This window comes from Macaca thibetana, chromosome 5 (assembly GCF_024542745.1).
Source record: "Macaca thibetana thibetana isolate TM-01 chromosome 5, ASM2454274v1, whole genome shotgun sequence".
Lineage (NCBI taxonomy): Eukaryota > Metazoa > Chordata > Mammalia > Primates > Cercopithecidae > Macaca > Macaca thibetana.
In genome coordinates, this window is record NC_065582.1 from 136,789,697 (window position 1) to 136,810,778 (window position 21,082).

The 21,082-nt window shown below is 39.1% G+C and overlaps 1 protein-coding gene and 1 long non-coding RNA gene across 3 annotated transcripts in view; one reads left to right on the forward strand and one right to left on the reverse strand.

Moving 5' to 3' along the window:
• Positions 1–21,059, reverse strand: part of LOC126954590 (uncharacterized) — a 28,229-nt gene extending 7,170 nt beyond the window's left edge. Inside the window, exon 1 of one of the 2 annotated variants that reach the window (XR_007725648.1) lies at positions 19,825–21,059. This is a non-coding gene — a long non-coding RNA (uncharacterized LOC126954590). Of the gene's footprint in view, positions 1–8,026; positions 8,122–19,824 lie in introns of those variants that run through there. The other variant, XR_007725649.1, reaches the window with a different exon arrangement.
• Positions 1–21,082, forward strand: part of OCIAD2 (OCIA domain containing 2) — a 1,147,735-nt gene that overhangs the window by 367,111 nt on the left and 759,542 nt on the right. The window lies entirely within an intron of this gene.

Below are 21,082 nucleotides of genomic sequence, written 5' to 3' on the forward strand. Positions count from 1 at the left end.
AATGTGCAAGGAAATTTGAAAAACATTATTATTCTGAAAGGGATGAAGTGAATTATTCTATGTAGACAAATAAACCAGATAGTTATGGTGCACAGTACCTCAAGACAGATATCTAGCCCACTAGTTCAATGACTTTGGGGTAAGTAAGACTGATTGGTTTCTGAGAAGTGGAGATCTGAATTCTAAGAATTCTTAGCATGGAAAACAGGCTGAATGGGTGATTAGTCATGGTTTACTAAATTATGTTAACCTTTCAACTCATAAGTATTTATGAAATGTTTCTGCATAGATGTCACATTAATAAGAATAGTTTCATATAAAGCTCAGATTGATTTGTATTTTAATGTCTTCCTGGATTTTTGTCCATATTTAAGAAATATGCATAATCAAACATAAGCACTTTAGACGAGACCAAAATTACTGAATATTTTACTAATAGCTGTGATTTTTAAAATATTACTCCCCCATAATAAGATGAAAAACTAACAAGTGCAAATACACATTCACATGCTTTGAAAGTCAGTAGGTATATTTACCTTGAATTAATCAGTCTTGGGTTTTGCACATAGTATACTTTATTTTATTTTATTTTTTTAAATTTATTTTTTATTATTATTATACTTTAAGTTCTAGGGTACATGTGCATAACGTGCAGGTTTGTTACATATGTATACTTGTGCCATGTTGCTATGCTGCACCCATCAACTCGTCAGCACCCATCAACTCATCATTTACATCAGGTATAACTCCCAATGCAATCCCTCCCCCCTCTCCCCTCCCCATGATAGGCCCCAGTGTGTGATGTTCCCCTTCCCGAGTCCAAGTGATCTCATTGTTCAGTTCCCACCTATGAGTGAGAACATGCGGTGTTTGGTTTTCTGTTCTTGTGATAGTTTGCTAAGAATGATGGTTTCCAGCTGCATCCATGTCCCTACAAAGGACACAAACTCATCCTTTTTTATGGCTGCATAGTATTCCATGGTGTATATGTGCCACATTTTCTTAATCCAGTCTGTCACTGATGGACATTTGGGTTGATTCCAAGTCTAAAAATGGCCATACTGCCCAAGGTTATTTATAGATTCAATGCCATCCCCATCAAGCTACCAATGACTTTCTTCACAGAATTGGAAAAAACTGCTTTAAAGTTCATATGGAACCAAAAAAGAGCCCGCATCTCCAAGACAATCCTAAATCAAAAGAACAAAGCTGGAGGCATCACGCTACCTGACTTCAAACTATACTACAAGGCTACAGTAACCAAAACAGCATGGTACTGGTACCAAAACAGAGATATAGACCAATGGAACAGAACAGAGTCCTCAGAAATAATACCACACATCTACAGCCATCTGATCTTTGACAAACCTGAGAAAAACAAGAAATGGGGAAAGGATTCCCTATTTAATAAATGGTGCTGGGAAAATTGGCTAGCCATAAGTAGAAAACTGAAACTGGATCCTTTCCTTACTCCTTATATGAAAATTAATTCAAGATGGATTAGAGACTTAAATGTTAGACCTAATACCATAAAAACCTTAGAGGAAAAGCTAGGTAGTACCATTCAGGACATAGCCATGGGCAAAGACTTCATGTCTAAAACACCAAAAGCAACGGCAGCAAAAGCCAAAATTGACAAATGTGATCTAATTAAACTAAAGAGCTTCTGCACAGCAAAAGAAACTACCATCAGAGTGAACAGGCAACCTACAGAATGGGAGAACATTTTTGCAATCTACTCATCTGACAAAGGGCTAATATCCAGAACCTACAAAGAAATCAAACAAATTTACAAGAAAAAAACAAACAACCCCATCAAAAAGTGGGCAAAGGATATGAACAGACATTTCTCAAAAGAAGACATTCACACAGCCAACAGACACATGAAAAAATGCTCATCATCACTGGCCATCAGAGAAATGCAAATCAAAACCACAATGAGATACCATCTCACACCAGTTAGAATGGCGATCATTAAAAAGTCAGGAAACAACAGGTGCTGGAGAGGATGTGGAGAAATAGGAACACTTTTACACTGTTGGTGGGATTGTAAACTAGTTCAACCATTATGGAAAACAGTATGGCGATTCCTCAAGGATCTAGAACTAGATGTACCATATGACCCAGCCATCCCATTACTGGGTATATACCGAAAGGATTATAAATCATGCTGCTATAAAGACACATGCACATGTATGTTTATTGTGGCACTATTCACAATAGCATATTTTATTAAAGCAAATAGCACCTGAGAGTATTGTAAGCTACCTAAGGGCAAGGACCATGCCTGTTTTGTTCACCTAGAAGCTGTGAATTTTAAGAGAATGGGCTTTAACACTAAACTGCATGTGTCCTGTTGACGTTTTCTAAGAAAGTGCCCTTGGGCAAGTTATTCAACCTCTCCTTGCTTTGGTTCCTGATCTGTAAAATAGATGATGATTACTGAAGTACCCATTCATAAGAGCGTTGTGAGGGTTCAATGACTGACAAGGAAAGCTCTGGGAAAAGGATAGCACAAATAAAGACTAGCTGTTCTTCTTCATGGCTGTATCCACCAGGCTCAGAGTAAATATCTGTTGTCTAAATAAATAAATGACAAAGAATCAATTCCTTTTATTTCTCTTTTGGACTTGTTACTGATACAATAGGTAGTCTTAACTGTCAAAAAGTATAAAAACATTATATCTATCAGCAAAAGAAGCCACATTAGGAAAATCACACATCAGCATACAAATTCTACCCATCACAATTGCAATAGTGTTTGTTTCTAATCAGATATCTTTAATTGATTTTATACATAAGAAAAGGGGTCTGGGCTGGGCATGGTGGCTCACACCTGTAATCTCAGCACTTTGGGAAGCCAAGGGGGACATATTAGTTGATCTCAGGAGTTCGAGACCAGCCTGGTCAACATTGTGAAACCCTGTCTCTACTAAAAATAGAAAAATTAGCCAGGTATGGGGGCATGTGCCTGTAATCTCAGCTACTTGGGAGGCTGAGGCAGTAGAATTGCTTGAATCCAGGAGGCATAGGTTGCAGTGAGCCAAGATCACAACACTGCACTCCAGCCTGGGTGACACAGCTAGACTCTGTCTCAAAAAAAAAAAAAAGGGAGGGGGTCTGAAATTAGTAGAGTACTACAGAAAATGAAAAAGTGAGTAACAATAGAAAAGTAGGTTATGTCAAGACTAAATCAGACATTTAAAACTAAAAAGGAGAGGCACTGGGGGAGACTTTGAATAGTTATTTGTCTGATTTAAATAAATACAAAAATCACAGAATTGACCCTTATTTTTAGTTAGATAGATATAGCCAGTGAATACTCAAATTCACTGTGAAACCAGACAGTCATGAGCTGCTCAAACTCAAATCATAACACTGTCTTGGTCTACTTAATCTGTTATAAACTAAGTAGCTTATAATAGAAATTCATTGTCATAGTTCTGGAGACTGGGAAGTTCAAGATCAAAGCAGATTCTACATTTGGGGAGGAACTGTGTTCTGGCTCTAGGTGGCACCTTCTTTCTCCGTCCTCACATGCTGGAAGGAGGAAAGAGTATCCCTTGAGCCTCTTTTATATGAGCACAATCTCATTATCGAGGGTTCCATCCCCAAAACTTAATCACCTCCCAGTGGTCCCATCTCCTAATACCATCACCTTAGGGGTGAGGATTTCAATATATGAGTTTGGGGGGACATAAACATTCGGACCATAGCATACATAAACATAATTTTGTTGAGTGTTAGATCCATCTGCATGTCCCATTCTCTGGAAAATGTGTGCATCCTGTCTCCTGCTGCTCATAGTATCAGAATATTCAGAAAGTACAGTTTATAAATATCTCCAGAAGAGTTCAAAGGGACCAAAATTCCAGAGACAACATTGTGTGCCATTTCTCATTTTGTGCCATGAATTGCTAGCTTGAATTAATTTAAATACCAAATAGAGAAAAGCTGATGTGAATTCACAGTCTGGTAGAGTTGCCAGATAAAATACAAGATGTCCAGTGAAATTTTGAAATGGCTCCATTGTCTGGGGTAAATACCCAGGGTTCATTGTCTCGCGCCAGGAAAATTTAGGACACGGACACACACAAGGAGTGGGTTTAGGAGTGGACAGTTTAATAGACAAAGAAGAGGAGAAACAGAGAAAGTTTCCTCATGTTGAGAAAACGGTTGCCCAAAATGGTTTCCAGGTTGGGGCAAGATTTGACTGATTTTATACAGAGGCTTGAGGAGGCGCTGATTGATTTACATAAGGCCCAGGGGATTGGTTTGACCAGGTGTGCCATTTACATAGCCTGCAGAAGACTGGCCCTCCCATCCTGATCTTTTATTAAGCAAATGCGGCTTGTACCTGGCTGTCACCATGACATCTGCATATGTGTCTTTACCTGGCCAGTGCCAGGACACCCACACATGTGGTGACAAAGAAAAGGGAGCAGGGATCGCCATATTGAATATACCTGGCTTCCAGGTACACCTGCCAACATTTACATATGCAAGCTTCTAGCTTGCATATCTATGCTTGCAACTTGACTTTTCAGGCTGCTTTCTGTTAGAAAAGAAGTGGTTTGGGGCTGCTTTTTATTAAAGGAAAATTTCACCGAGAACTCTTTTACCCTCTGTAACTGCCTAAGATAATTTCTTAATGACTTAAGTACGTTCCAAATACTACATGGGACATACTTATGCTAAACAAATTATTCATGGTTTTACTGAAATTCAATTTCAACTGGGCATCCTGTATTTTTATCTGCTACACCTGGCAAGTCTACATTCTGGTTATAATAAACACATAAACTTCCATTTTAACCACTGCTCCCCTAACCATTCATAGGTGGCATTTCTCACCTAAGAAGCAGTGAGAAATATATAATATTCGTCCTGGCTTTCATCAGAGAGAAAATAAATGAGAAAAGATAGAAGAAAATTTTACCTACATGATTAACATCTTTGCCACGTTAGGGCTGTCAGTGATTTTCCACTTATAATTAAAATCTGCTCAACTGAGACTACTGGCCCTTCAGAAACTCCAAGTTCTTTTCTATGGTTGAAAAGAAAAAGTTGGGGATGGCAGGGGGAAGATAGCAGGCAGTCATGAAATAGATATGATTTTCTAGAGACTAAGACTGCAAGGTGGACACAGAGCAGAGAGAGAAAGTATAAGAGACATCTAACAGAGGTTAAGACAGTGGCTTTCAGATCCAGCAATTCCACTACTAGGTGTATATAAAAAGGAAATGAAATCAGTTTGTGGAAGAGACATCTGCACTATGTTTATTGCAGTACTATTCACAATAGCCAAAATATGGAATCAATGGATGAATGGATAAAGGAAATGTGATATACGTACATAATGGAATACTATTTAGCCTTAATACAGAGGGAAATTCTAGCATTTGCAGCAAAAACAGGGACATTATGTTAAATGAACTGAACCGCACACAGGAAGACAAATACTGCGTGATCTCACTTATATGTGAATCTAAAAAAAAACAAAAACAAGGTCAGGTGCAGTGGCTCATGCTTATAATCCCAACACTTTGGGAGGTTGAGGCGGGCAGATCACTTGAGACCAGGAGTTTGAGACTAGCCTGGGAAACATAGCAAAACCCCATCTCTAGTAAAAATACAAAAAAAAAAAAAAATTAGGTGGGCATGGTGGTGCATGCCTATAATCCCAGCTACTGGGGAGACTGAGGCACAAGAATGGCTTGAACCCAGGAGGCAGAGGTTGCAGAGAGTCAAAATCATACTACTGCACTCGAGCCTGGGCAACATATAGAGACTCTGTCTGAAAATCAACAGCAACAACAAAAACAATGAACTCATAAAAGCAGAGAGTAGAATGATGGTTACCAGTGGCTGGGGTCATGGAGAATAGTGGTTGGGGAGATGCTGATCAAAATATAGAAAATTTCAGTTAGATACGAGGAATAAATTGAAAAGATCTACTGTAGGAAACAAAAAGACTGAATGTTTTTTAACTGCTAAAATGGAAAGATGACTTTTTCCCCCTCTTAAACATTTTTTTTTTTTTTTTTTGGTATAAATTCTGAAACAAACTGACAGGGTTCTAATTCCAATTCCATTATTTCACAACTGTGTGGTCTTGGGTGAGTCATGCAATACATCCTTACACCTTGGTTTGGGGATAGCAGATCTGAAAATTGTGTCAGAATTCAGTAAGTATAAAAAAGCATCTAACAGAGCCTGGGACACAATAAAGATTATATAACTATTAGCCATTGTATCTAAACTTTGGCTTCTCTAATGCATCCTATAGAGTACTTACAGGCCGTGATCCTATGGTCCACCTAATCTTGATATGATTACTTGCTGTATGACTCTAGACAAATTATCTAACCTCAATAAACTATGTCCATCAGTGAGGACAGGTGAAATAACAGTATTTCGATCACATGGTTTTTGAGAATTTTAACTGAAATAATGCATGTCATTACTAAAGGCTTATAAGTGTTAGCTGCTGTTATTGAACATTTTTCTTCTTTGGCTTCCATAATGCTATAACATTCAGATTCTCTTCTTACCTCTCCATCTCCGTTTTTTTTTTTCTTATTACCATTCCTGGATTCCCACAGTTCTCCTTGCCCCACTCAGTCAGCCCTTTTCACCCTCATTCTTTGAAGAATACTTTCCAGTTGCTGCTTCAGCCCCCACCTCTATGCTGGCAATTCCTAAGTCTTCTATATGCAATCTTCGTTTCTCCACTTGTACCACAGTCTCATACAACTACCACGACCTGAATGTGTTTACTGCAGTGTTGCATTATCCTCTCCAAACTTCCATGTCCCAAAAAAATTCTCAGCTCCCACAGCTGCTAATTCCTTTGGGGGTTGGGAGGAATGAGCAGCTCTTTTCAATTTCCCTGCCATTGGCAAACACAGTCATTCTCTAGTAGTCCCCGAGATCAAAGCCTTGGAGTCACCTTTGCCACATCTATTTCTATCATCCTTCGTGTCCCATCAATCACCAAAATACTAGACCACCTACCTACCACACACCAGGGAAAGAGAAGTGAAAAGAAGACGGTTGAAAACAAAAACAAAACAAACATCTTTTCAAAGACACATCTGACAGGAAAACACAACTTATATTATTTCAAAGTATTCCCCTTTTCCCATACAAACACCCCATCTGCCCTTCTCAAGAAGGTGGATGTTGGTTGGTAATTGAGGTATCTTTGCTTGCTGAGAATAGTCAGCTTCAGGATAAAGGCTTTTGCATATTTGAAATAGTAAGAGTAAGAAGCTCAACTGAGACAGCTGGGATGCGCTGAATTGTACCGTGTAAAAAGGAAGAGAAATGGCGTCAAGTGGGTGGAGGATGGGAGGTGGAGATGCTGCAAGGCAAGGCTGAGGAGAACATGGTAGCAACAGGTAGCTGAAGGTAAGCTGTGGGAGAAAACAAAAGTACTTCCCACAAACTCTTGCAGTAAGAATGGGACCTGGCTGAATCCTGGCTGTACCATTTAGCACCTGCAAGACAGCAAGCAAATCCCTCAACTTAATGCCTCCATTTCCTTGTTTGTAAAATGGGGAAAATAATAGTGTGTACGTCAAAGAGTTCTTCTGATGATTACATGAGCTCAAGTAAAGAATGTGGCATGGTGCCTGGCCTATAATATAAAAGTGTAGATATTAATAATTATATAAAAGTGTGTACATTAATCCTAAATCATCTATTATTAAAAATTCTTTGAGGAGTAGATTTGTCTGTAGGAGATGTGACAAAGTGCTGAAGTACAGAGTTTTGTTCTGGTTGATAGGGGACTTTTTAAAAAAATACAGGTTTCATTTGAATAAGAATGACGTCAAGTTACAAACATTTTAAAAGAGAATGACTCGGTTGGGTGCGGTGGCTCATGCCTATAATCCCAGCACTTTGGGATGCCGATGTGGATGGATCACCTGAGGTCGTGAGTTCGAGACCAGGCTGACCAACATGGCGAAACCCCGTCTCTATTAAAAATGCAAAATTAGCTGAGCGCAGTGGCACATACCTGTGATCCTAGCTACTCGGGAGGCTGAGGCAGCAGAATCGCTTGAACCCGGCAGGCAGAAGTTGGGGTGAGCAGATATCATGCCTTTGTACTGCAGCCTGGGCAACAAAAGCTAGACTCTGTCTCAAAAAAAAAAAAAAAAAAAAAAAAGAGAGGCAATGACTCAGCAAATTTCATTCATAGGTATATATGCAAGAAAAATGAGTGCAAGTCCACCAGAAGACACTTCTATGAATGCTTTCAGTAGCTTTATGAATAATATCCCCAAACTGGAAACAATGCCAATGTCCATTTACACCAGGATGAATAAGTACACTTTGGTTTATTTATACAATTTATTCATCATTGAAAAATATAAAATATGTAAAAGGAACTATTGCTACACACATCACGTGGATGAAACTCATAGATAAGATGATTAAAATAAATCAGATGTAAATGAGCACATACTGTATGATTCTGTTTATGTAAAGTCCAAGAAGTAAAGAAATCTTTGGTGACAGAAGTTAGGATAGTAGCTACCTCTGCAGAAAGAGGGGAATCCGTATAGACTGGCAAAGGCACTGAGGGAACTTTTCTGGGCAATGGAAATATTTTAAACATTGATTTGGGATGCTGGTTTCATGGGTGTATGCATATGTAAAAATTCAAGTTTTGTCCTTAACATATGTGACCTTTACTATATGTATATAATGCCACAGTTGAAATTTAAAAGGGGGAGGCTCAGAATCCACACATCCCTTGGAAGTTTTCTACAAGTATATGAGCACATTATTCTTTGTAGGGCCCACTGCAGCTGTGTAGATACTGAGGTGTCCCCTGCTTCTCCTAAGCCCATGTGAGGAGCCCAGAGATTTCACAGCCAGACCCTACTTTCTGGATACAAAGACTTAATTTCATAGTCTATACTTCTTAACAACCACATGCTCACAGGTAGACTCATGGTTAAGACCACACAAACTTACATCCCACTGCCCCTATAGTCTTCATCTCTCTAACAGACGTTCCATCCTTCTGGTTGTTCAGACCAAAAACCTTGGTGTCTTTCTGTGACATCCTGCCTCCAAACCAAAAGAAAATTCTGTTGGCTCAACCTTCAAACCATAAAGAATTTGATGCTTTCTCACTACCTCCTTAATTTACAAGCTGGCACAAGCCACCATCATCTCAGAAGCCTCCCAACTGGTTTTCTGATTCTATCTTAACGCCTACAGTCAATGCTCCACATGGCACCAGGACGATCCTTTCACAACTTAGGTGATCATGCCATCCCTCTTCTTAAAATCTTCCAGTGGGCCAGATGCAGTGGCTCACACCTGTAATCCCAGCACAAGGCCAAGGATGGATCACTTTAGGCCAGGAGTTTGAGACCAGACTGGGCAACATAGTGAGATCCTGTCTCCACAAAAAATAAAACAAACCAAAACCTTCTGATGGCTTCCTCTCTCTGGGTGCTTATCTCATTCAGAGTGTAAGTCCTTAATCAGTTCTACAAGGGCTTACATGATCCAGCAATACACGCTCCAAGTCAGGCTAGCCCCTGATCATCTTCTTTTCACTCATTCAGCCGTCGCTACGCTGACCTCCTTTTTGATTCCAGATGATGTTTAGCAAACTCATGCCTCAGAGCCTTTGCAGTTGTTCTCTCTACCTTGATTGTTCTTTACCTGGATTATTCGCGAGATTCACTACTTCACTTCCTTCAGTCTGGGGCTCAAATTGCACCTGACAAGTGAGGTCTCCTCTAACCACTCTAAATAAAATAGAATACCCCTGCCCTCCCCCATTTTACCCCACCACCCCATCATAATCCCCTACCTTCCCATCTAGCAGTTTTATATTTCTCCATAGAACCTACCAGCTAACAATTTATATATTCATTTGTTTATTGTCTGTCTTTCCTCTCTCCACCTTTCCAAGAATATAAGCTCCAAGGGGTAAGTGATTTTGTCTGTCAGGTTAGCTGTCATAGATCCACACCTAGAATAGTATGTGGCACAGAACAGAAATTAAATGAATAGTTGTGAAATGAATAAATATCCCAGGTTCCACGTTAGGATACTTGGTTTTTCAAATATGATGCATTTAAACAATATGCATGAAATAGTTCCTAAAATGTGAAAGAGATTAAACTATTAAACATTATGAATAAAAACAATATTTAATAATAATTATGAGAGTTGCAAAAATAAATTTTGAAATACCTATCTTTACATCTCTGAATAAGTGAAGCTACTGTGTTCAGAAAACAGTTGGGAATTCACAGGTAATCCTACATTTCCAGCTACTCTTTATAAAACACCCAATGCAGCCATCTGGTAGGAAATTATCAATTAGCTTATTGCCCAAATTCGAATTGCTACTTATAACTGATCAAAGTGCTTCATAGAATGTGGAAAATATCCTGATGCTTCTGATATGAGATAGGATATGATTGAGGCCCTTACATTTTGGCTTATTATGAAGAAATTATCTTACTTTCTTATTCTGACCACTTCTTCTATAACTGTCTTTATACTAATGGTTTGCAAGTAAGTATCTCCAGCTCTTAAAACTAGCAAGTTCGGCTTCCTGCTGCCACCTGCCCGAGATGTGTCACAGCCTCCTGGAAGTATTCATGTGTGAGCATGGACATAGAGCCAGCCAGTGGGCGGAGCAGAGAGGGCAGGGTCTGGGCGGCAGATGTAACTTCTGTACTGATTCTTGATTCTCGTTTGAACTTGGGGAAGTGACTCTCTCCTTGTCCTCATCTAAATGATCAGTAGATTAACCTTACATGTCTGTGGTAGGGATTAAATATATCATATGTAAAATGACCAATAGTGCCTAATACTTACTAGGCACCTCATTTTTTCTCTTCCATCTTCCTTCAACCCTGTTTCTCCTCCTGTAGTCCCAGTCTCCAGGAATGACACCATCCGGCCACACAAGTCTAAAACGTGCTTATGGTTCTTAATTCCTCACCACCGCCCCCCCACCTCTTTCCCACATGCAGCTGTTCAGCAATATATGTTGATTCCACTTCTTGTAGCCTCTTAAATATTCTGTTCTGTAATGACAAGTAATTGTAGTTACATGTGGTCATAAGGGTAAGGCCATGATCTGATAGGATTAGTGTCCTTATAAGAAAAGTCACCGGATAGCTCTCCTTTTCTCTTCACCGTGTGAGGACATAGCAAGAAGGCAACCGTCTGCAAGCCAGGAAGAGGGCCCTCAACAGAAACCAGTCATGCCGGTACTGTGATCTTGACTTTCAGCCTCAGAACTGTGAGAAAATAAGTTTCTGTTGTTTATGCCATCAGTCTATGTATTTTGTGATGGCAGCCCAAGCTAATTAATACAGATTTTGGTATATAGAATGGGGTGTTGAAAACTATACTTGAAAATGTGGAAGAGGCTTTAAAACTGGGTACCAGGTAGAGGTCAGAAGAGTTTTGAGGTGCATGCTAGAAAAAAATCCTAGACGGTCATGAAGGGACTGTTGACAGAAATATAGGTGTTAAAGGCCATTCTGAGGAGATCTCAGATGGAAAGAGGAACTTGGAAACAGGAGGAAAGGTGATTCTTGTCACAAAATGACAAAGAACTTGTTTGAGTTGTGTCCTAGTGTTTTGTGAAAGGCAGAACTTGCAAGCGATTAAACTGGACATTTAGCTATGCAGATTTCTAAGCCAAATGCTACAGGCGTGTCTTGGTTCCTCTTGCTTAGTAAAATGCAAGAAGTGAGAAATGAATTGAAGAAGAAATTGTTATGCAAAAAGGAACCAGAGCTTAAAGATTTGGAAAATTTTCAGCCTGTCCGTATTGCAAAATATGTGAAGGCACGTTTGGAAGAGGACACCAAGAGTGTGGCTAGACTATCACTTGATAAAAAAGATTATAGAATTATATTAGCAGAAATACTACCAGTTTGAACTGAAGGAGATGGAGACAGGACAAAATGAAGAAAGGCTGTCGGATTTAAATTCTACAGGACAGTTACAATAGAGCGATTTGACTGCAAACAGGAACTATTCTTCAAGAAAAGGAAAGAATGACTTCAAAGGTGATTCATCAGGGCTGCATCCTTGGTTTCAAAGTATGGGGCCACAACTGTCTACCACTCTTCCTCCACATCAGCAGGGGTGTGTGCTGTCAAACTCATGTCTGGAGAAAAAACTCTAAAACAAAGTACTATGGACTAAATGCGTCACCTCCAAATTCACATATTGAAACCCTAAAATTCCCAGTGTGATTGTATTTGGAGATGGGGCCGTTGGGAGAAAATCAGTTTATTGGAGTGCAGTCCTCATGATAGGATGAGTGCCCTTAGAAGAACAGACATGAGCATGCTCTCTTTCTCATTCTCTCTCTCTCTCTCTTTCTGTCTATTTCTCTGTTCTCCATCCTGTAAGGGTACAATGAGAAGACAGCTATCTGCAAACCAGGAAGAGGGCCCTCACCAGACACTAGATCTGCCAGGACATTGACCTCAGATTTCCCAGCCTCCAGAACTGTGAGAAATAAGCAAACATTGTTTAAGCCACCCCGTTTATGTTACTTTGTTACCGCACCCTGAATGGAGGAAGACACAAAGTAAAACCCAGCCTGCCTGAGATGGCTGTTGGTAAGTAATGGAGCTGGGAGAGGAGAAGGATCTGATGTAACTTGGATCTCCGTGTGATAGCAGAGTAGGCGGGTGAGGGGAAATGAAAGAAAACTGCGAAAACTGCAATTTCCTGCATTTGGCCTCAGCTTTCTCGAGTGGAAGTTCTAAAACAAGCAATTCTCGCAGTTGGTGTTAGAATTAAAGAAAGGACAAGCCCACGCACCAGTTAGACAAGTTAGTGGCACAACCTATTCTATCTAACATATTTCTATCTCCACCCCCACATCATCCTCAGAGGCATTATAATAGGAATCTGAGTTAATCAACATATAACAATTGGTACAGCCATCTGGGAGGGAAATCCTGTAGAATTTATCCAAGCACTGAATGCACATATTCTTTGATCTATTGCTCCATGTTTAGGTATCTATAGAATTGCACATGTTTGATAAATATATGTTCAAGGATGTTTACTGCAGTGTTATTTTAATAATTACAAAATTGGGGAAATCCCTAAATGTCTGTTGTACAAATGGCTAAATAAAATATGGTACAGTAACACCATGCATATATATAATGATTTTAAATAATTAGAACGTACTTATAAACACAAACAGTGTTTTAAGGCATAACATTAAATAAAAAATTATGTCACAGAACATTATGTAGAATATATACATGTGCATATATACTTATATAAGAAACAGATCTGCAAGAAACTCTGGCAAACAGTTAACAACAGTGGTTATTTCTAGGGAAAGAAGTGTTTCCAGAAAGATGGAAAATCAACTTTATGTTGTTATATGTTCTAGATAATACTGTATTGTTTAACTTTTTAACTCTAGTGTGTATTTATGTATCATTTGTGTATATACACATGTATATATATGCTATATAGTGCCTAGCACTGACATTGTAGGTACTCAATAAATATTTGTTACGTATGTAGATGAATATTTATTGAATAAAAACAAACATGCATTATTACTACAGCTAAAGTATCATTTCCAAAAGTGCGAAAATCACAAATCTTATACAAATATAAAATGAACACATATCAAAGATTTTATTTAATGCATTTACAAATGAGAGAACTAGAGATATATTAAAAATTAGTTCAAATGGGTTTTGACTTAAAATGATTTATATTCTCTATCAGACAAAATTCACTTACATTGCCATGAACAAGAACATGGTTATCAGTTTTCCAGAAAGCACTTTTTTTATTCCAACAGAGTTGCGAAATAGCCTATTTGATCAAAGACAATCAAAGGTGCACCCCCGGCTGGGCATGGTAGTGTGCACCTGCGGTCCAGCTACTCCAGCAGCTGAGGTGGGAAGATCACTTGAGTCCAAGAGGAGTTCAAGGCTGTAGTGCACTATGACTGAGCCTGTGAACAGCCACTGTACCACAGCTTGAACAACATAGTGAGACCTCGTCTTTAAAAAAATTGGTGCATCCCCCTATGAAATCAAATAGTGCCTAGCAAGCCCCCTAGGCATGCTTAAGGCCCACTGTAAGAACAGCCAGAAATTTCTTTTGCTCATTTCCAAATTAATTTTTCCCAACACTGCTATGTTAACAATAATATGTGTTCTTGGTGTTTTGGAATATTTATGAATCGCTTTTTAAATATTTGTCAGGGTTAGGGGTGATGGCTCAAGCTTGTAATCCTGGTGCCTTGAGAGGCCAAGGCAGGAAGATCACTTAAGACCAGGAGTTCAAGACCAGCCTGAGCAACATAGCAAGACTGTCTACAAATAAATAAATAGGTTAGCCTGGCATGGTGTTACCTGCCTGTAGTCCTAGCTACTAGGGCGGCTTGGGCAGAAGGATCCCTTAATCCCAGGAGTTTGCGGTCGCAGTGAGCTATGATTGCACCACTGCACTCCAGCCTGGGTGACAAAGTGACACTCTGTCTCAAAAAAAAAGAAAAGAAAAGAAAAGAAAAAACAATACAAATGAATAAATATTTGTCAAGGATTCCATAGTTCTGAAAAATTTGTTTAATCTACATATATACAGATTGATACTGTTCACTTATTCTCTTAACAAGATCACCAAATTTGTTTAAATTTGCTTTGCAAGTAAGGTAATGCAAAGCTTTGCCTTATGAAATCTCAAAGTGTCCTTGCATAAGATGTTTTCATTCTACCATTAATCTCTTCCTCGAACATTCTGGAAATAACTTGGCAAAACCTAATTGAAGTAAATCATTGTGGCATTTGTTCTCTAAAAGCAATAGTACAGAACTTACACTCTGCAAGGTATGCTGCTGAAGCCAGGTTTGTTAACAAAAACATAAAGCAAAAGAATGCCACTGCTGTATTAGGTCTTTCTTATGCATCTTAGGTTAACAACCAGTCCTAGTCCACTCAAAGACACTCAAACAGATTTCCTGTTCTAGGATTTTCCCAACGGTCTGGAGGCCACAGTCTTCACCACTCCCATTCATCAACTCCTCCCAGTTAAATGTATAAAAATGCATCAAATGCAAAATGATCAAATGTATAAATTATTGTTGTTTAGGGGAAATTAATCTCCATAATCATTAGGGATATTAGTATAATTTGGGGGGCAAATCAATGATATTTCTGAAAATATGACAAAAATATTTTTTACTAAATCAAACTATGAGAAAGGAGACAATTGCAACAAACAATAGGTATTACCAGAAGTATGTAAACTTTAAAAGTCTTTTGTAATTTGCAGGAATAAAATACATTCACTAGTGAAATAATTTTAAAAACTTATTACTGACTATATTTTTCAAACTAAAAATGAGGCCTCATATAGTCTGGGAAATTCTTTTTTTGCTATGAGAATATACAGATGTGAAAAGGTTTTCAAAATAAAAAATATATATAATTACATATTTAATAAATACTCTTCATTGAAAGAAAAACGTACATGTAATTGGGACTATCTGGAAAAATCCAAGATATGTGATCTTCCTAACAATAATTTTTAAAGTGTTGTACTTCATAGACTCAATTAAATCATTATAAATGTATGATTTAAATGCACCATTATTTTATGTACTGTGAAGAAAAATAAAATGGCCAATAAAACTATGACCCAATGTTTTCTTATTTCACCAACTGTAAGACGCACTGTGATTTTAGAGGAGTTAAAACATAAATAAGTAGGATGTCTTAGAAGAGAAGTATAATGTTTATATCTTCTAAAAGATATAAACTGAAGCTTTTATTTATCTGATTAGTAAGGCTCTTTTCACAGAGATCTTAGGCTATTATTGCATTTTACAAGAATATGATTCCTCCTATTAAACTATTATTAATAATAAAAAAGAGTTTGTGACGGAAAAAACATAAGTAAGAAAGGATTAGCAATTGCAACTCTGGCATCCAGTGACTGGTGCCTACCTCAGTGGCAGAGCAAGCTGTCATATCCTGTTCCAGTGGATCTAGCAATGGTGGCCTCAATTGAGGTGTTAGGAATAATTTTGACTGTAATCCTAGCTGTTGCTTTAAATCCTTTGTTTCTCCCAGTTTTCTATGCTGGGTTCTTCAGTTCTTCCAAGAGTTCTGTGAACTTCTTAACATCCTTTCAATAAGTTCCTTGTCTGCCCAACTCAACCACAAGCAGTGTTTTTTGCCACATACTTTAACTGATACCTCTGGATTTCTGCAATTTGTTGAAGAGGGATAATTGATATAGTTTGAAGCAAATCAGTGATCCGGCCCTTCTAAAGACAGTTACCAATCTCTTCCACTTCTCCAAATGATATCCTCTCTCTCTCTCTCTCTCTCTCTCTCTCTCTCTATATATATATATATATAGCCATATTCAACAATAACAGAATACTTGAACCATGCAGTATAAAAAGCTCACATACACCCATTTTAAAGGCACAATTCATAAAATTATAGAATATGTTGCCTACTTTACAAAGAAATTAAATCAAGAAATGTAATTTGCTTAGAGCTACTAGGATTCAGTGAAGAACCTAGAAATGGGAGGAATTCCACAGTCATCATATACAAGGTAGATGAGTAGCAATTGATTTCAGTTAATAATGGGGAAAGCCAAATTCATTAATTATACTACCTCAGAAGGATAAGGCACAAATTAACTAATTGGGTTAACTGTTGGGTAGGCTGATTTCTTTGTACTTGTTTGCAAAATCTCCCTACCCCATTTCATAATTTCTACCTACCTCACCAAAGCAATATCAGCATATTCTTACTTCTTCATAGTCCTCTGGGGTGTTGCAGTTTAGTGAGTTTAGAAGTCAAATATTGTTCTCCTCAAGAAACATAGCTTTCAACAATATGAATGATAATAATAGGTAACACTTGTGTAGTGCTTCACGACGGCCAGACACTATTCTAAGTATTTTACATATATTAACCAATTTAGTCTTCATAAGAATCTTAGGAGGAAAATATTACCTTATCCTCATTTTGCACATGAGGACACTGAAGCTAATTGCCTAATGCCAGTAGGTGGCAGAGCTGGGATTTGAACTCAGGCTAGCTTCAGAATTTACGTGCCTGTTATAACAAACTATCCCCCACCCCCAACTTTAGAAGTTGCTTGTTTCTGCTGCTATATATTTGTACTACATTATGAACCAGGCAGAATTTGAAGTATAAAAACTTAGCTTTCAATCCCAAATTTCCTTTCTAACCTTTTACATCTGAACCTCAGATTTTTTTTCTTATAAAACAGGAGTAATATTTATTATGCCTAGCTTACAGATTGTTGAGTAGAACAAATGAAATAATGTATGTGAAAGTGCTTTGTAAAGTGTTATGTAAAGAATTATTACTTAAGCTTTGAATGGACATGTCAGGATACAGCTTCAGCTGTGTATGATGAAAATGTTGCTTAAAGCAAATTAGGTCACAGCTAGATTCAAGCTATGATTCAAGCTAGCTTCAAGCTATGATTCAAACCCAGGTTCTTAGTATATAAACCCCATACTTCTAACTACACCATAGCACTCTCTCATCTGATACTCTGTCACTACAATACTTGATAGTACACCATTGTTTTCCTATGCAGTTCCATTAAAAATAAAAATGTAAATATAAGTTATACTTCAAGATTTTCCCATAAAATGTTTCTCTGGTGGCCTAAATCAGAAATTCCTACCTCCAACTTATAAACAAAGCTGACAGAGGGCAACAGAGAAAGATAGGTCAAGCGACAAAAGCTGTAACTTGGGTAGCTAAGCAACTGGAAACGCTTGGCTGAGGAAGATTTCTTCCACCCCTGGCAAGCTGGGGACATTCCAACAGGGCACCTTTGAGCCTCTGATGTGAAAAGCAGCACAGATTCACATTCCCACCCCAGAAGGGCATGTTTATCAGTCTGGGAACATTCTGAGGACATTCAGGGAAGAGTAGTAACAAATTGCTTCATCTCCTACTCTCACTACTTCAGGCAACGTCTCTGCATCTTATGCTCTTATTACTTCCAGCAAAAGAGAAGGTAAACAGTAATCTAAAATAAAAACCATATAAACAATAATGTTAGCACTCTCTCTTTTATCTCTCTAGCAAATTCCTCATTAGAAGTTGAAAATTTTTAATTTTTTTAATTTTTAATTTTTATTTTTTTTTTGAGACAGGGTCTCACTCTGTCACCCAGTCTAGAGTGCAGTAGAGTGAACAGGGCTCACAGCAGCCTCGTACTCCCAGGCCCAAGCAGTCCTCCTGCCTCAGCTTCCTAAGTAGCTGGGAGTACAGGCACACGCCACCATGCCCAGCTAATTTTTAAATTTTTGTGTAGAGATGGGGTCTCTATATGTTGCCCAGGCTGGTCTTGAACTTCTGGGCTCAAGAGATATTCATGCATCGGCCTCGCAAAGTGCTGGGATTACAGATGTGAGCCAACACGCCTGGCTGGAAAATCATAAAATCAATCCAAGAAGTGCTGGCTGGGTTGTACTATGTGATTAGGCCTATGCATGTGCTTAGGGTTTCCATGAAGCCCTTCAGCAGGATAAATTCAAGAACAGTTAACAGGTAAAGCCTTAGAAACCATTACACGCCAGATTTTGTGTCACCAAACATAAATACAATAAATTTAGAACACATAAGTTCCCTGAATGAAAATGAAAGATAAAAAAGAAAGAAAAAGGAACAAGAAAAAAGACATTGAAAAAGTCTGAGAACACAGAGTTTCAGAAGCCAGTTGTGGTTGAGTATATTGCACTGTATCTTAAATAAAGTCATTACTACAATCCCTCTTAATAAGTATTAAAATCAACTCTCTCATATAAAGTGAAAATGAAGAAAAGTGAGTACCTATGTAAGTCTAAAACAGACTTTAAATGAAGAAACAATAAATACTATACATTCATGGGTTGCATAACAATGTTTCGGTCAACAATGGACCACACATACCACTGTGGCCTATAAGATTACACCACCATATTTTTATAGTACCTTTTCTATGTTTAGATACACAAATACTTACTGTTGTGTAGAGTTGTCTAAGCAATAGGCTTTACCATGCAGCCTGGGTGTGCAGTAGGCTATGCCATCTAGGTTTAGTACACCCTGTAATGTTGCAAAATGATGCATTTCTAAGAATGTATCCCCACTGTTAAACAACACATGAGTGTATATATTTCCTTGTTAGGCTGTACCTTTGCCATCCCATCGTTTCTTCATTCACTTCTTCAGCAAACATTGTTACCTATAGAAGGGTGGTGTTTGGCACTGTGGAAAGAGCTAGACCTGTAAAGATGAATAAGCCAGTTCCTGCTGTCTGGGCTCAGTCTGTTCACTCAACTAGTGGTAATAACTATAATGAAGAAGATTGAAAGAAATTGCTGTCTTAGCTACAATACAAGAAGGAGCAGAGCTTAAGAAAGGTGAGGTAAGTAGAACCTCACATTCTATTTTGGCGGTCTTTGCATTGGTCCCACTTTTCCTGGGTTGGGGAATACTGTTTCTTCTGTCATGCACTACTGTCCTCTGCTGCTCCCCTTTGTCACCCCTCTCACTCTCTTTTTTCCTCCTGCAGCAAAGGGAAAAAGTCAAAGAGGCCATGAGTGGACTAGGGAAAGGGGAAACAGGAAGTTGTTCAGCTATCTTGTGTACCAGGTCTCCTTTTCTTGGGCTATGGGGAAAACCAAAGGCTGGATTCTGATCGTCTAAAAGCTAAAAGGGACCACAGAGGCCATCCTTACTATCCGTTTATAGCTGAGGACACTGAGGCTTAATAACTTACCAGGCCATGCAATTAGTGGCATTGGCAGCACTAGAACTCAGGCTTCTTGACTTCCAGAGTTAGAATGGAGCACTTCTAATCCTTTTTGCAGAGTAGGGTGGTAGCCAGAGAGGGAAACCCTACTACTGGCTTCACTAGCTTCTTCAGTCATTATTTTGATTATCTTCTTCACTATCAAGCAGTCCTTCATTTCTGATCCTCCAAACAATTGGACAATTTATTAATGCAGTCACCCCATAGTTCTCTGTTCAGTAGGGACTTATTTTCAGCTCTTCTCTGTCATTTCCGCTATCCTCCCCATAAGGAACAAATTAGGGTTTCTTGACATCCTTTTGAAAACGTTGCAACCCAAACTAACCGCACAGCTTCAAAGATCCGTTTGGTGAGGTAAAATGATGTCTTTGTGTTCTGCTTTTCAATGCATCCTACTTTGACTTTTGGGTTTGCTCATTTGTTAGTAAATTTTCAACACCTTACTTACTTTTACCGTGTCAGTAATAACCTTGAGGAATTTATATAGTTGATCTCTTTGTATAAGGGTGCTTTCCTGAACCTTGCCCTGTGTGAAGGCCCGCCTTTTTTCTTTGCTCTCTCTCTTTTTTTTTTTTTCATTTGTTAGCTTGTCAGTAATGACCAGGTGGCGGATACATGTCAAGAAAACTAATCACCTTCTAACAGGATTAGGACTAGAATTAACGCAGATTTTTTGCCCTCCTGTTCCCTCTTTGGCAGCCCAAGGTCCACCACTGCTCAGAGACTAGCTGGAGGGCAACTGCGCCCCACAGCATCTCACACTGTGTTGGGATCCTAGGTGGTGACCTTTGTAAGATTCAGTACCGAGTTTCTGGGAGATGGCGCTGCGGTTGTGATTAGAACTGTTGGCCGACGCACCTCTGGACGCCCAGCGAGGCAAAAGCATCTCCTGTTTTCAAGGTGATGACACTGGGCGGGAATGCCGCGGGGCCAACCAGTCGGTCCTGCCAAACAAGTTTCTGGTCCGGTGAGCCTCCGACCCGCCGCGCGTGTCGAGCTGACATGGTCGGGGTGGCGTTTGAAGGAGCAGTGTTGAGTGCTGTCAACATTTAGCGGGCGTCTTTGAGTAGCTCCTCCAGTCCTCGCAGCGGCCCAGGGACAAGTCTGCAAGTTCCCACCGCTCACTTCCAGCCCGCGCTGGCCCCGCCTCCGCCTCCGTCTCCGCCTCTGCCTCCCAGCTCCTCCAGCCTCCTCCAGCCCCGCCGCTCCCACCTTTTCTCAGGCC